Source organism: Nyctereutes procyonoides, unplaced genomic scaffold, assembly GCF_905146905.1.
Source record: "Nyctereutes procyonoides isolate TBG_1078 unplaced genomic scaffold, NYPRO_anot_genome, whole genome shotgun sequence".
Taxonomy (NCBI): Eukaryota; Metazoa; Chordata; class Mammalia; order Carnivora; family Canidae; genus Nyctereutes; species Nyctereutes procyonoides.
In genome coordinates, this window is record NW_026575042.1 from 32841152 (window position 1) to 32856234 (window position 15083).

General features: G+C 39.3%; 1 protein-coding gene across 3 annotated transcripts in view; it reads left to right on the forward strand.

Moving 5' to 3' along the window:
- Window positions 1-11643: 11643 nt before the first annotated feature.
- The window catches only part of PPP2R3A (protein phosphatase 2 regulatory subunit B''alpha), a 186074-nt gene continuing 182634 nt past the window's right edge, over window positions 11644-15083 (forward strand). For 2 of the 3 annotated variants that reach the window (XM_055321224.1, XM_055321223.1), the window contains exons 1-2: window positions 11644-11759; window positions 12244-12339. The gene's annotated coding sequence lies outside the window, so the exon portion shown is untranslated. The remainder of the gene's footprint in view (window positions 11760-12243; window positions 12340-15083) is intronic. The other variant, XM_055321225.1, reaches the window with a different exon arrangement.

A 15083-nucleotide genomic window follows, 5' to 3' on the forward strand; every position in this document is an offset into this window, starting at 1 on the left:
AACAAACAGCTCAATTAAAAATTGAGCAAAACCTATGTATGTATATATGTATGTATGTATGTATGTATGTATTTTAAATGTGGGCTCCATGCCCAGGGCTTGAACTCACAACCCTGAGATCAAGGCCTGAGTTGAGATCAAGTGTTGGATGCTTCACCAACGGAGCCACTCTGGGGCCCCTAAACCAATCCAATTATTAAGGCCCACTTTATAGCTATCTCTCTGACAATACCACACAGTAATCAAAACACTGTGTTATTGGCAAGGAATAGCCAAATGGATCAAATGAACAGAACAGAGAATCCAGAAACAGAGTCATACAAATATGCCCAAACGATTTTTTATAATAGGCTTATTTTTAAGAAGAGTTTTTGATTTGTAGAAAAATTAAGCAGATAGTACAAAAAGTTCCCATGTATTATTATTATTAACATCCTATATTAGTATAGTACATCTATACAATTAAGCAGTAAATATTGATACATTATAATTAGCTAATAGTCATAGTGTATTCAGATTCCCTTTGTGTTTAGTTGTCATGTCTCAGGCTCTTCTTGCCTGTGACAATTTCTCAGACTTTCCTTGTTTTTGTGATCTTGACAGCTTCGAGGAGGAGTACTGGTCATATATTTTGTAGGATGCTCCCCTTTTGGAATGTGTCTGATGTTTTTCTCATGGTAAGACTGGAATGATGGGTTATTGGAAGGAGGATTACAGAAGTAAAGTGCCATTTTTATCACATCATATTAAGAGTCAATATTTATTAACATGATTTATGATTTTGATGTTGAGTTGGGCTGAGGTAGTTTTTGTCAGATTTCTCTATTATAAAGGTCCTTTCCCCCTATTTTCAGTCTTTGGAAGAAAGTCACTATGCACAGCCCACACCTAAAGAGTAGGTATTTATGTTCCTCTCCTTGAGGACAAAATATCTGCATCAATCATTTGGCATTCCGAGTGGGAGATTTGTCTTTTCTCTCCATTTATTATTATTCAATCATTTATCTCAGTATGGGTTCATAGTTTATTTGTTCCCTGAGCTATAATCTAATTCTACTTTTTTTTAATTCAAATTATTCTAACATTAGTCATTAGGCACCCTAGTGCCTAGTCAGGTTCTATGTACCTTTGATATACCCCCAATCCATGTGTTTTTGGTTTTTCTTTAATCACTTCCTTACTTTCTGATATTACAAAATGCTTCTGAATCATCTATATATATTCTTCCCTAGTTCTAGAATAAATCATTTCTCTAAGGAGCCCTATTCCTTTTACTAGAGAATGGTATTAGAAAACACAATCTGCTCTAAACATTGGCGTGCAGGTGTCTCAGTCTTTCACTGCATCTGTATCTTTGGGGTAAATCCCCAGCAGTGCAACTGCTGGGTCGTAGGGTAGCTCTATTTTTAACTCTTAAAGAATGTCCACAATAGCCAAACTGTGGAAGGAGTCTCGGCGTCCATCGAAAGATGAATGGATAAAGAAGATGTGATGTGATACACACACACACACACACACACACAATGGAATATTACTCAGCCATTAGAAATGATGAATACTCACCATTTGCTTCAATAAGGATAGAACTGAAGGGTATTATGCTGAGTGAAGTAAGTCAATCAGAGAAGGACAAACATTTTATGTTTTCATTCATACGGGAAATATAAAAAATAGTGAAAGAGATTATAGAGGAAAGGAGATAAAATGAGTGGGAAATATCAGAGAGGGTGACAGAACATGAGAGACTCCTAACTCTTGGAAACGAACAATGGGTAGTGGAAGGGGAGGTGGGCGGGCACATGGGGTGAATGGGTGAATGGGTGACGGGCACTGAGGGGGGCACTTGACAGGATGAGCACTGGGTATTATACTATATGTTGGCAAATCAAACTCCAATAAAAAAATAAACAGAAACAAACAAACAAACAAACAAACAATCTGGGTATCAGGTGCACTGCTTGCTATTGGATGATCAACTGATTTTTGACAAACATCCAAAAGCTAGTCAATAGAGGAAGGATAATCATTTCAACAAATGGTGCTGCAGCAACTGGACATCCAAAGGCAAAGAAAGAAAAGGAAGGAAGGAAGGGGGGAGGAAAGGAAAGAGGGAGGGAGGGAGGAAGAACAGAAGGAAGGATATCAACATAAACCTCATGTATTTTTGTAAAAGATTAACTCAAATGAATCATGGATGTAATGTAAAATGTAAACCTGTAAAAGTTTTGAAAAAAAATAGTAGAAAAATCTTCAGAATCCAGGACTAGGCAAATAGTTCTTTGACTTAACACCAAAACATGACCCATAAAAGGAAAAATTGATAAACTGGACCTCATCAAAATTAGGAACTTTTGCTTTGCAAAAACTCTGTTAAGAGAATGAAAATACAAACTATCAGAGAGTGGGAGAAAAAATACTTGCAAACCACATATCTGATGAAAGACTAGTGTCTAGAATATATAAAGAAATCTCAAACCCAGCAGGACAAAACAACGAATCTAATTAGAAAATGGGCCAAAGACGTGAACAGACATTTCACCCAAAGAATATAATGTGATATAAAAGCACATGAAAAGATGTTCAATGTTATTAAACATTAGAGAAATGAAAATTTAAACATCAATGACATAACTTTCAGATAAATGAAAAATATATTCACACAAAAACCTGTATACAAATGTTTCTCGTAGCTTTTTTTCATGATGGTCCAAACTGGAAACAATCTAGATATCCTTCAATGGGTGAATAGTCAAATAAACTGTGGTATATCCATAACATGGGAATAGTACTCAGCAATACAAAGGAACAAACTAATGACACACACCACTTGGATAAATCTCCAGACAATTATTCAGAGATCAGCGGCTTCTGGGAGCTAGGGCTGGTGGAAAGGCATGGAGGAATTGAGTACAAAGGAGTAGCACAAGGGAATTTGGGGAGGTGATAGAAATCTATGTTGATCACGGTAGTGGAAGTTATATGTCTGCAAAGTGCTTGTAAAACTCACAGGACTGTATACTCTATACTCAAAGGAGTATATTTTATTGTATGTAAGTTATAACTTAATTTTTAAAAACATGAAAAATGAAGAAGCTTTTAAAACCAAGTCCCACTTAGTTCAATTACTAGATTAACCAACATTCCCCATTCCCTCTGTAAAATATCCAGTTGGTACCTAGGACACTTACAGCTGAGCACTTACAGCTAGTTCCTCTCTGGTATTTTGACATTTTCTGCTCCTACTAGCTGAGCACAACACATACCAAGAATCAGTTGCATTTGTTTCCAAATCTACAGACGTTAGCTGTGTTTGCTATTATAATAACCTAATATGATTAAATATGACAAAAGATCATGAAATCTAAATGAAGAAAGGAAGGGTTATTGTTTCTATTAAAATTGGGATGAATGCTTTAGGAAGACTAGCTAATGACAACTTACTAAAAAAAACTCTTTTAAAAAATATTTATTTATTTTAGAGAGAGAGGGAAAGGGAGAGAGAGAATCTAAAGAAGACTCCCCACTGAGCACAGAGCTGGACTCAGGGCTTCATCTCATGACCCATGAGATGATGACTTGAGCCAAAATCACAAGTCAGACACTTAACTTACTGAGCTATCCAGGTGCTCCTAAAAAAAATTCTTAAACTGAAAGTTTAAGTTAATAAAAGATTGCAAGGAAATGAATAATCTAAAAAATCAATCCACATTTACATTGCTTTCCAAGTGGCTTAAAGATTTTGCTCCATTTTAATATTCCAAACTAGAAATCATGGAGGATATTAAATGAGAGTGGTTTATGCAACAAAAATGTCTTGAAACTCCAATTAATAGATTCATACTCAAAGAAACGGTATGGAAAATGAGGTGTATATCTACACATTCTAAACTAAACATTTATATTTTCTAAACATTAAACTTGGGACGCCTGGGTAGCTCAGTGGTTGAGCGTCTGCCTTCAGCTCAGGGCGTGATCCTGGAGTCCCAGGATCCAAGTCCCACATCGTGCTCCCTGCATGGAGCCTGCTTCTCCCTCTGTCTATGCCTCCGCTTCTCTCTCTGTGTGTCTCTCATGAATAAATAAATAAATAATCTTTAAAAAAATAAACATTAAGCTTAAAATATTGGACTGTGTATGAATTATTACTTATGATTCCTCACATTTGCTGAATTTTTTACCAGCCAATCTTGTAGTCTCCAAATAAGAGTGAAGAAGTGACTCAAATCTGAGATTTAACACCTTTTGTGTTGAGTCCTAGAATAAGTTATTTTTTAATCCCTTTGGCAATTTGGATGTATTTCATTTGACAGGTGACATACTTGAAATGTTGAATTTAGATTGTGATTTTAATTTCAAATGTTTAAAGGGATTTAATTGATAGTCATTGGGGATTTAAATTTGAGACATGTAAAAGTTGAATTGATTATGTTTATAAACTGTTCGAATTTTTCAGAGAATCTGAAGTATTAAATCTATAACCTCTGAGTTATAAGGTTTGTAAACAGAGTGTAAGTACTTAAAAATATTGGTTTATTAGAATTGTAAGCTTGCTTTTTGAATGTTTGAAGTGCTTTAAAGAATCAAATATATTACATTTGTAGCTGGAGTTAGAAAAATCTAAGAATTTAACCACGTTAATAATACACGTTTAGGGAACTTAACCTAAGTTAAGCTAATTAACTAAGTTAATTAACTAAGTTAACCTTTATAAGCTAATTTTAAGTTGTAATAGAATAGGTTCATAAATAAATCTATAAAGAAAGTTTAAAGTTAAACCTAAAGGTCTAAGAAAAACTAGATGTGAAAACTGGATACCCTTTGGCCTTCTGGGTGGCTCAGTCGGTTAAGCATCTACCTTCGGCTCAGGTCATGATCCCAGGCTCCTGGGATCAAGCCCCACATCCAGTTCTCTGCTCAGAAGGGAGCCTGGTTCTCCCTCTCCCTCTGCCTGCCACTCCCCCTGCTTGTGCACGTGCTCTCTCTCTCTCTCTCTCTGTGTGTCAAATAAATACAAAATAAAATCTTAAAAAAGAAAACTAGATACCTTTGATAAATTTGACATTTGTTAAATAAGAGTAGCTTTACGTGTTTTCAGGGCTTTTTCTTTCTATATACAAAAGCTTGCCTTGTACGTTAAAAAACTCAAATGATAAAATAAAGAATTAACTTCTCCCACATTCCTGTTCTCCCAAAAACGAGCTCATTAACATTCAAGCAAAGAAAATCAAACACTTTAAACACAGAGTTACCATATAACCCTGTAATTCCACAGCTAGATATATAACCAAGAGAAATAAAGGCATATATACATATAAAGACTTAGACGTGGATATTCATAGTAGCCTTATTTGTGATAGCAAACCTGGAAGCAACCCTGATGGCCATTAGGAGGTAAATGAATAAATGAACTATAGTATGGCCATACGATGAAATATTCTTCAGCAATAAAAAGGAATAAAGTACTGAGACACAGATCAGTACAACATGAACAAACCCTGACAATATTATCCCACATATATAAAAGAAGCCAGATACAAAAGGCACATGTTACGATTCTATTTCCTTTTTTTTTTTAAGATTTTATTTATTTATTTATTTATTTATTTATTTATTTATTTATTTATTCATGAGAAACACAGAGAGAGGCAGAGACATGGGCAGAGGCAGGCTTCCCACAGGGAGCCTGATGCAGGACTCCATCCCGAGACTCTGGGATCATCACCTGAGCCAAAGGCAGATGCTCAACCACTGAGCCACCTAGATGCACCTATGACTCTGTTTCTATGAAATGTCCAGAATACTTATCAATACGGAAAGTAGATCAGTTTTGTTGCCTATGGCCAGAAGGAAGGACAGGTGCAAATGAGAGTGGCTTAACAGTATGGAGTTTCTTTTGGGGTTGATAAAAATGTTCTAAATTAATTTTGGTGACGATTGTACATCTCTGTGGATATACCAAAAACCACTGAATTGTACATTTTAAATAGGTGAACTATATGGTATGTAAATTAGGTCTTAAGCTGCTACAGGAAGGTAGAAGAGAAGGGAAGGAGGAAGGGAGAGAGGGAGGAGAAAACAAAAAGAAAAGAAAGAAAATCAAACACAGACTTCTCAGATTTCCCAGAATAACCACATTACCCCTATGGGGAAACAGGGATCTCTGGAGTCTCTTGCACAGATATCCAATGACGTTATTCTGTTGTGGGTCTCCTGCTTCTTCACATTGTGCTCTTATTAATTAAAATCTTGTATGGTGCATCTGAATGAGCCTAGGTCACATACTGTTTCCTAGCTACAAAGGATGTGGGAAAAGTGGGTTCTGGCTTCCACCTTGAAAGTCAAGTCAGGACTTCTAACAGTAGAGATTCCCCAAATAAAGGAAAGCTATGCAACAGGTGCTAGGAAACTATAAGACTATGACACATTGTTCACTACATTCAGCCATATGTGGAGAGTGAATTAAAGGGGACAAGATGTGAGGCAGAGAGACCAATTAGGTGGCTAGTACATGCCCACAAAGAGACATGGTGATCACCTAAACTAGTGATAACTGACAAAGCAGTAATAGAGGCAGAGAGGAGCAAACAGATTTGAGAATCAATTTGAAAGAAAAATAAAAATTTGGAGATTTGTTCCATGAGAGAGATGAGGGAGCAAGAAGTGTTAAGAAATTTTGGCCTAAGTAACTGAGGGGATAATGGGATCTTGACCTAAGATAAGAAGGAAGGAGGAGGAACAGGTTGGGGAGTTAGGGGAAGGAGAAGAGAATACATTGAATTATAGACATGTTATTGGTTTTTAATATAATTCCATTGTGGTCAGAGACCATACTTTGTATTACTTGAATTCTTTAAATTTATTGACATTTGTTTTAGGGCACAAAATCTGGCCTATCTTGATAAATATTTTGCACAAAACTGAAAAGTATGTGAATTCTGTTATTGGAAGGAGTGTCCTACAAATGTCAATTAAGTAAGTTGCTTGATAGTGTTATACAAGTCTTCTCTATCTTTGCTAATTTTCTGTCAATTTGTCCTATCAATTACTGAGAGAAAGATATAGAAATCTACAACTATTGATTATAGATTTGTCCATTTTTCCTTGCTCCTATCTATTTTTCCTTGATGGATTATTAAATGCACAAAGATTTACAACTGTTATGTCCTCTTATTGAATTGACCCCTTTATAATATGGCTTTTTACTCCCTGTAATATTCTTTATCTGAAGTATTTTCTTTTGACGAGTTTTCTTTTGTTTGCATAATCTCTTTCTATTCTTTTGTTTTCAACCTATTTGTGTCTTTGCATTTAAAGTGCATTCCTCATAAACAACATCTTGTATCTTCTTTTTAACCCAGTTTCTGCCTTTTAATTGGAGGTATTTAGTCCATTTATATTTACTGTGATTATTGCTATGGTCTGGTTTAAGTCTATTATCTTAATTATTTTTTGTATTTCTAATCTCTTCTCTGTGGTTTTTTCCATCTTCTTTTAGATTAGTTGATTTTTTTCTTTACATATTAACTCCTTTGTTGTTCTATTGTTGTCTTGTTATTTTAGTAGTTACTTTAGGGTTGATACTATACATCTTTAACTTACCAAAATCTACCTTCAAGTGAAATTATACCACTTCAACTATAAATATAGTATAAGTGACTTATAGCACTGTACTTTATTTCTGGCTTTTTTTGCTTTTTTTTTTGTCATGTATTTTACTTGTTTATATTATAAACCTCAAAATTAGGACTGCCAGATCTAGCAAAGAAAAAGACAGGACACCCAGTTAAATCTATGTTTCAGATAAATAATGAATAACTTCATAAAATAAGTGTGTTCATGCAATATTTAGATACTTATACTAAAAAAGTAATAACATTTATCTGAAATACAAATTTGACTGGGCATCCTGTATTTTCATCTGGGAATCATACCCATAATACATTGTTGTTATTTTTGTCTAAATAGTCATTATCTTTTAAAGATATTTCAATCTCTTTAAAGTAATAAATAATTTTAATTTTTTATATATTTATACATGCAATTACTATTTACTTTTTTTGGTTTTTTCTTCTTTTCTGTATATCCATAATTCCATCTGCTATCATTTTCGTTATGCATGGAGGACTTTCTTTAGCATTTATTTTAGTGCAGGTCTGCTATGATGAATTCTTTTAGCTTTTGTATATCTGCAAAAAGTCTATATTTTGCCTTCTTTTAAGAAATAATCTAGATAAGACTAGAATTCTAAATTGATAAGTTTTTTTTCTGCTACTTTAAAAATGCTGCTCTACTATCTTCTTGTTTACACTGTTTCTAACAAGAGATTTGTTGTCATTCTTTCTTTGTTCCTCTGTATATAACATGTCTTTTTTACTTTTTATTGCTGATGTTGAGCAGTTTAATTATGACATAACTTCATGTGGTTTTCTTTATGTTTCTTCTGTTTAGGATATGTTGAAACTCTTAGATCTATGAGTCTATAGTTTTCATAAATTTTGGAAATGTTTTGGTGGGGGGATGGGTGATAGGGATTTAGGAGTGCACTTTTCCTGATGTGAACATAAACTAAGGGGCACCGCGGTAGCTCAATTGGTTAAGCGACTGCCTTTGGCTCAGGTCACGATCCTAGGGTCCTGGGATCAAGCCCCACATTGGGCTCCCTGCTCAGTGGGGAGCCTGCTTCTCCCTCTCCCTCTACCTCTGCTTGTGCTTTCTCTCCGTGTCAAATAAATAAGTCAAATGTTTTAAAAAAAAGAAAACTACACACACAAACTTAAAAAATTTTTGGAAATTTTTAGTCATGATTTATACAAATATTTTTTGTCCCCCTCTCTCTCCTTTGGAGATTCCATTTACATATATATATTAGACCACTTGAAATTGTTCCACAGCTCACTGATGCTCTTTTCCAATTCTTTTAAATCTTTATTCCCTTACATATGTTTCATTTTGGTTAATTTCTATCACTATGACTTAAGTTTACTAATCTTTTCTTTGCAATGTCTAATTTGCCATTAATCCTATCCAGTGCATTTTTATTCAGACATTCTGGCCTGCATCTCTAGAATTACAATTTGGCTCCTATTTTATTATATTTCTCATGTCTCTTTTAAGTTTTTGAATATTTGGAATACAGTTACAGTAACTGTTTTCATGTCCTTGTCTGCCAATTCTAACATCTATGACAGTTCTGCGTCTGATTTTGAACAATTAACTTTTTATTATGGTTTGTATTTTATTAAATATGATCAAATATCTAGTTCTATTATCAGTTTAAGAGAAGAAAAGGGTAGGGTAGAGAACCATGTTAATACCACAGGGGTGCAATCAGCAAAGTGCAGAACGTAGGGGAACTCCATAGGACAAGCAATCACTTTCTTCAACATACGAAGTGCAACAAAAGAAAAGAGTTTAAGAGATTTTAACCAAATGCAATGTGAGGACCCTGTCTGAATCCTGACTTGAAGAAATAAACTATATAAAACATTTATAAGAAAATTGGGGGGAAAAAAGAATATTGGGAAAATTTGAACAATGACTAGATGTTAAGAAATTGTTAATTTTTAAAGATATTATAATGGTTTGGTGGTTGTCATAAAAAATAGAGTATATTGTTTAGAGATACATAGTAAAGTATTTATGAGTAAAATATATGCTGCTTATGATTTGCTTCAAAATAATCCAAGGAGGGAAAGACAAGGTGAGGTTCAGATACAACAAACTGGCCAAGGGATGATAACTATCGAAACTGAGCAATGAATACATACTAGTTCATTATATTATTATCTTCACTTTTGTAATATTTTATATTTTTCCACAATTAAAAAAAATCAGATGTTCTGTTGTCTGAGAAGACTTGCCCTATCTTCTCCCTACTCCTAATAAAATGAATTGTGCTCAGGACTGTTCCCCTACCATCCAAATAAATTAAACCCTCATTTATTTCCAAATCTTTCTCCCTAATTGGCTATAAACCCTTGAGAGCAAATATTGTCCTATTAATTTTCTATTCTTTGCGTTCCCACCAACAACCACAGAGCCAGAGTGCTCAATAGATGGTAGCAAATCATCAACTCTCTAGTTCCAGTTCACCCAAGGTGCCCATGGCAGAGGCTGACTCTATCCTATTAAATCAAATTTCCAGTTAGGTGCTCTGTCCTTTACAAATTCCAGTCATACTGCATATAAATGTATGGCAAAGGAACCAAAAGGAGTCCTTATGTAAAAATGGAGGCAATAAAACTGTCAAGACAAACCAGGAATCCAGCAGAGACTGGCAGGGTCAGCAGTACTGAAACTGTTTTATATAGTTCACTATGTACTTCCTCTTCTTACAGGTATGCATTGCACTGTGACCTTTGCAAAGTCCTTCTGTCCTGCCCTGCCTTTCTCGCAGTACTGCTCTAAGTCTCAAATATGACACCATAATGCATTTAAAAGGGTTTATTTCTTTAAACTGGAAAGCAATATAAAGTTTAAAGCATTATGGCTTCTTCCCAAGGCATTGAGACATCTCACAGAGCACATCAGCTTAGCTCCTCGAAAAATTGGTAAAAATAGATGGAAATTTCAGTAAGCAAAATCTGTTTCCTTGCAATATAAATATACACACGGCACCTATTCCATGCCTGGTGTTGTGCTAGGTGCTGGTGACACAGAGGGAGGACGGCCCAGGTGCCTAGGATCTTTCCTCACAGAAAACCTAATCCTTGGCTCCTAGCTGTTCCTTACTCTTACTGCTCAGTCTCCTGGTTGACTTATTTATTGAGTTGTTTGTATGCTTATGTATTTATGGATGAATTATTTTTAATTAAGGATTTTACAAATACACCCTAATCGGAGATTCCTAATTCTGGGGACAATTTCCATTTATTCTTGGAGAGGGCATGATTATGGGCAGGTGGTCTTTGATATTTCCTGTGGCAGGTAGCAGGAGGGCAGTTTGGGGAGGCCGTGTCTTCCCTGCTATGGATGAACTTTTCTGTTTTTACCCACATTCCATGGTGTTAAGTCTGGGGAGTGGTTGGTTATAAGGGTGTGTGTCACAGTAATTCATCAAGCTGTGCTTTGGGTCTGTATGGCTTTCTGTACGTGTCTTGGATTTCACAGTAACAGTTACAAATAAATCTTCCCGTCCTTCCAAACTCACCCAACTTGTCGACTTCACAAGGCAGGGTGGCACAGGTGCGGGCCCCTGGGATCCCGAGCGACCAGGAGAGTCGGGTCTGCAGGAAGGGGCTGCGTGTCCGCCAGCTCCCGCCTCCACCGAATCCTGCTGCGGGCTCCGGGAGGGTGAAAGAACCAATGACGGGGACAATAACAACGATCACAAAATGATAACGGCAGGAAAGTCGCAGGAATAACAAATCCGAGCGAAGAGACTTCGCAGCAAGCACCACGAATCACGTCCCTACGGGGGCCCCCCCCCCCGGGTATCGAAGACCCCCGCGGGAGGCAGACCCTGCGGCTCTCGCGGCGCCCCTTGGCGGCCCCCTTCCCGGCTCGGGCCGGCGGGGTGGGCGGGGCCTGGCGGGCGGGGCGGGGCCTGGCGGGCGGGCGGGCGGGGCGGGGCGGGGCCTGGCGGGCGGGCGCCAGGGGGCGGGGGTGACTGACGGGCGGGCGGCTGGGCGGGGCGCGCTCGGGCCTCGGCTCCTCACACGCCGCGCTCGCAGCCCGGAGCCCGCGCCGCTGCGAGTCCGGGAGGCGAGCGCCGTCCGCGAGCTGAGGCAGCCGCCGGAGGAGGAGCCGCGGGCGCTGAGGTAGGCGCGGGGACGCCCGCCGCGCGGCCCGGAGCCCCGGTGGCCCCGGCCCCCTGCCCGAGGGTGGTGGCGAGCCGGGGGGCGGCGCGCGGAGGCCCGAGCGGGCGGGGCCGGGGCCTGGGGGCGGGGACCGGCCTGGCCGGCGGGTCGGAGCGGCCGCGCGGCTCCGGGCCGGCGGGCAGGGCTGTGGCAGTCGGGCTTTGGGGCGGCGCGGGCGCCGGTGCACGCCCGGCTCGGTCCCAGGCCGTGGCAGCCCGGGAGATGTGGGAACGGCCGGCCCAGAGGGCACCCACGGAGCAGGGAAGGCGGGGGACGGCCTTGTCCCTCCCACTTTCGGGGCTCCCAGGCCAGCTCGCCCGCACAGCCCTCGGGAACTTGTTAACAGGAAAGCTTGGCAGAAACACAAATGCCAACGTTTTGGAAGAACTGAGAGTCACGTCGTTAGGCGCTGAGGCTTTATTTTCCTTCCCCGCCCCCTGCCCAGCCTCAGCCCGACTTGGCCAAAGAAGGATGTGTCACCAGCTCGGGGCCTCGGGCGGGATCCTCGGCCTGGCTGAAAGCAGGAGTACCTGAAACAAAGGTAAACGGAGGCCGGGCACACCCTGGCTCTGCCCCGCGGGCCGCCCTCGCGCCACCCCAGTGGGTGTCTCCCGCGCCGACCCTGGCCGCCGCCTCCCAGGGGCTTTCTCCCGGGGGACCCCTCGATGGAAACCAGCTGGCCCGGCTTGGAGTTGATGTTGCATCCGCACTCTTGTTATGCTCACGTTATTCCCAATCCCCCAACTCTGGTAAAGCGTAAGGATGTAGCGGTCAGCGAATGTAAGGGAGGATAAATTGCTGTTTGTGAATGATGATGTATTTTCTTATTAGGAAATGGTCTGCAAGCACGAAATAAGAATTCTTAACACGTAAGCAAAAAAAAAAAAAAAAAAAAAAGAGTGGTGATTTGTGGTGCCTTCCAAAATCTGAAGTGTTCCTTCTTAAATCATTTACGTTATGAAGCATCCCCCAAACCTTTGGTGCCAGGCATTTTTCTTTGTTCTTTATTAGTGTCAGGCCTCAGTTTCTTGTAAACAGCACCCGATGCTGAGACCCTAAGAATTGCCATACTAGGTCAGAGCATGTGCATCCTGCTCAGTAGGCAGCAGGCTAGTGTTGTAGTAAAACACTGTTTTGTTTCGTGGTGATACCATTAAAATGATCTCCATCACATTCCTTTCAGAATGGCTTCTGAATCTGTGGCTTTTAGTGAAAGCCTTTTAAAAATCTATAGACCAGGGATCCCTGGGTGGCGCAGCGATTTGGCGCCTGCCTTTGGCCCAGGGCGCGATCCTGGAGACCCGGGATCGAATCCCACGTCGGGCTCCCGGTGCATGGAGCCTGCTTCTCCCTCTGCCTGTGTCTCTGCCTCTCTCTCTCTCACTGTGTGCCTATCATAAATAAATAAAAAAAATTTAAAAAAATCTATAGACCACTCCTAATTTATACATAAAATCTGTTCACATTTATTGCCTCCAAATGGCTCTCCTGGCCTCTCTTGACAGAAGGTGAGATGCCGCGGGGGGAAAAACTTGGATCTTATATAAATCTGGGAGTTTGGAAATTGAGGACAGGGGAAACAAAGTAAAGTTGTTTTTTTTTTGTGTTTTTTTTTTTTTTTTAAATAGGAAGCTTTGAAGAAGTCTTTATCAGGACCAGCCTGACTGTTGAATTCAAAAATAGTTACATTCACTAACAACCTGAACATTGATCAGTTAAAGATTGATTTGTATTCTTAAGTATTTGCATATTTTAAAATGTAGTTGACATTCTGGACACTGAAAGGGTTATCTGACTTTATCTTAGTCTGAATTAATTTGACCTTAATGTTTAACTGAAATTCGCTGCCCTAAGAGAATGAAAGTTTTGTTTCAGCAAGAAGGACATAAAGGAGATGAGTAATTTTGGAGTATGGAGTACTTGAGGGGGCACCTGTTCAAACTGTAACTTTGCTTTTAAACTCTTCATAGGCTCATTAGCTTTGGCAAACATAGATAGTCTCCACTGATTTCTCCCGTCACCTTTCAATACACAGTTAAAGCTTTTTTAAACATCTTTCCCCCACCCCTCAGCCCCAGAAAACCCTACCACCTGCAGTAGAGTTGATCACCCTTTTGGGTATTACCATCCTCTAAATTAGGGGTTTTCCTCCATGGTACTGTTGACATTTTGGACCAGATAATTCTTTGTTGTGGAGGGCTATCCTGGTCATTATAGGATGTTTAGCAGCATTCCTGACCTCTACTAAATAGATACCAGTAGTACCAGCCCCCCTACACACAATTATAACAGTCACATAACCCACACAGTTGTGACAATCAAAAATGCCTTCAGGTATTGCCAGAGGTCCTCTGAAAGAGCCAAAATCACTCCCCAGTTGAGAACCACTGTTCTAAATAGATTGTTGCCTTAACACCAGTGACCCAGCATTGTCTTCATTTGCTTATGTGTTGATTTTCTCTGCTATCATAAGTTTGAGGGCAGAGCAGAGTGATAGATGCACACATGTATAATGATAAAAATACCTCATTACAGTTGTGATAAATTCTGGGAGAAGTGCAGGGTACTCTGAGTACATAAAACAAGGGTCCTGACCTAGTTTGGCAACAAGGGAAAGTTTCCTTGGAAAATGACCTTTAAGGTAAGGTGGACATTGAAGGATAAATAGAAATTATAAAGTGAACCCTAGGGGGACAATATTTCAGGCAGAAGGAATAGGATCTTTTCTGAGAACTCAGGCCAATGTGGCTGGAACATGGAGAGTGACTCTGGAAAAATTGGTAAAAGTTTTCTTCGAGTAACAGTTCTTGGTCCAGCCTGTTCATCCAAATCACAGGAGGAACTTACAGCAGTACTATTGCCTGGTCCATTAAATCAGAATGTCTCCAGTGGATCCTACTTCCTTCCCCAGCTGCCGTTTTCCCCACGCTTTCCAAAGGGATAAGCACTAGTACTAGATTTATCGTCCTCAACATTTTTTTGTTTGCATTCAAGCAAATGCATATTCTTATTTCTCCTGTTGTTTACAGAAATGGTAGTACACTGTACATATTATTCTTGTTCACAGCAATGTCTTTGAAATCTTTCATTTCAATACATAGCTTCCTTATTCTTTTGAATGACTGTATAGTATTCCATTGTATGGATATACCACAGATTATTGAACCATTCCTTTATTGGTGGACATTTAATTGTTTCTAATAGTGTACTATAATGAATAGTACAGCCATATGCCAGTTCACATGTGTGAATATAACTGTAGGATAAATTCTCAGAAGTGGAATT